This window comes from Papaver somniferum, unplaced genomic scaffold (genome assembly GCF_003573695.1).
Source record: "Papaver somniferum cultivar HN1 unplaced genomic scaffold, ASM357369v1 unplaced-scaffold_13039, whole genome shotgun sequence".
Classification (NCBI taxonomy): domain Eukaryota; kingdom Viridiplantae; phylum Streptophyta; class Magnoliopsida; order Ranunculales; family Papaveraceae; genus Papaver; species Papaver somniferum.
The window spans coordinates 1-962 of NW_020622203.1; the positions used below are offsets into that span (position 1 = coordinate 1).

General features: G+C 62.1%; 5 non-coding genes across 5 annotated transcripts; 3 read left to right on the top strand and 2 right to left on the bottom strand.

Moving 5' to 3' along the window:
* The first annotated feature begins 34 nt into the window (after nt 1–34).
* Nucleotides 35–106, top strand: TRNAH-GUG. Its single transcript has one exon. It is a non-coding gene; the product is annotated as a tRNA-His (tRNA).
* A 94-nt stretch (nt 107–200) lies between these two features.
* Nucleotides 201–273, bottom strand: TRNAK-UUU. Its single transcript has one exon. It is a non-coding gene; the product is annotated as a tRNA-Lys (tRNA).
* Nucleotides 274–372: 99 nt separating this feature from the next.
* Nucleotides 373–445, bottom strand: TRNAF-GAA. The gene has a single exon. It is a non-coding gene; the product is annotated as a tRNA-Phe (tRNA).
* Nucleotides 446–565: 120 nt separating this feature from the next.
* On the top strand, nt 566–639 carry TRNAI-AAU. The gene has a single exon. It is a non-coding gene; the product is annotated as a tRNA-Ile (tRNA).
* A 165-nt stretch (nt 640–804) lies between these two features.
* Nucleotides 805–892, top strand: TRNAY-GUA. The gene is given in 2 exon segments: nt 805–841; nt 857–892. It is a non-coding gene; the product is annotated as a tRNA-Tyr (tRNA).
* Nucleotides 893–962: the final 70 nt, after the last annotated feature.

The following is a 962-nucleotide window of genomic DNA, read 5'->3' on the forward strand; positions in this document are numbered from 1 at the left end:
CGCCGCGGCCCGCTCGGAGCAGCGAGGCGCCACGGCCGTGATCGTATAGTGGTTAGTACCTCGCGTTGTGGCCGCGATAACCCAGGTTCGAATCCTGGTCACGGCAGGCGCGCCAATGTTTTCCCCTTTTACTTTTCTTTTAAATTCCGACCATTCCGTTTGCTTCTCGTTTCGAGCGAACGCAGCAAAATGAGAGGAGCCGCCCGATGTGGGACTTGAACCCACGACCCTGGGATTAAAAGTCCCATGCTCTACCGACTGAGCTAACCGGGCTCGCTGCAGTGCCGCCGCCTGGTCGCGCGTGCCGCGCCGTCGTCGGCTGTCGGCTCGCGGCTGCAAACGAAGAGCCCACGGGACAGTCCATAATAAGAGTGCCGAAACCCGGGATCGAACCGGGGACATTTAGATCTTCAGTCTAACGCTCTCCCAACTGAGCTATTTCGGCTCTCGCCCCCATCACGTGCACTCTCGCCGCCCGACTCGACGCCCACGCAGCACGCGCGACAACACCCACACGCAGCCACGCAGCCCCGGGCCGCGACACGGCCCCGCCGCCCTCACCGCCGGCCCATTAGCTCAGTTGGTTAGAGCGTCGTGCTAATAACGCGAAGGTCGTGGGTTCGATCCCCCCATGGGCCAGCAGGCGACTCGTCTTTTGTTTCCATTTCGACGACAGCCGACCAGCCGCCCAGCCGCCCAACAGCCAACAGCCACGGGAAAGAGCACTTCGACAGCACTTCCCGACAGCGCGCCGAAAACAGGCGACGCACCGCACCCGCCACGCTCCGCGTAGGCCCTCGACCACCTTCGATAGCTCAGTTGGTAGAGCGGTGGACTGTAGAGGCTACGGGCAGGTATCCATAGGTCGCTGGTTCAAATCCGGCTCGAAGGACTCTTTTTCGTCGCTCGCCTCGTTTTCCTCGACGCGTGCATCGCCGCCACACGTGCGAGGGGGAAAAAAA